This window comes from Spea bombifrons, chromosome 8 (assembly GCF_027358695.1).
Source record: "Spea bombifrons isolate aSpeBom1 chromosome 8, aSpeBom1.2.pri, whole genome shotgun sequence".
Taxonomy (NCBI): domain Eukaryota; kingdom Metazoa; phylum Chordata; class Amphibia; order Anura; family Pelobatidae; genus Spea; species Spea bombifrons.
Window position 1 is genome coordinate 21,139,748 of NC_071094.1, and position 407 is coordinate 21,140,154.

A 407-nucleotide genomic window follows, 5' to 3' on the forward strand; every position below is an offset into this window, starting at 1 on the left:
CACTCTGCCTGTCAGTCAGCCCTGCACTGCACAACCCGTACGAGAAAGCCACCTCCAGGTCTGTGCTGGAACAGTTAGGCAATCATAGAGGTATATATATATATATATATATATATATATATCTATATATATCTAGCTATAAATATACATCTATTTATATATATCTATTTATCTATACATCTATCTGTATATTTTTGGGGGCTGCAACTAACGACTATTTTCATAATCGATTAATCGGATAAAAAAATAATGTACATTTTTTGTTTATTTAAAATAATTTAATGAAGAAACTGGTTGCTAAAAACAAACAGCAGAATAAAAAAAACTTTGAGAAAAATGCATTTCTTGTTTTTATTGCCCAACCCCCAGCCGCCCCATATGCACATCTGAGCCTAGGCTTGCCATGC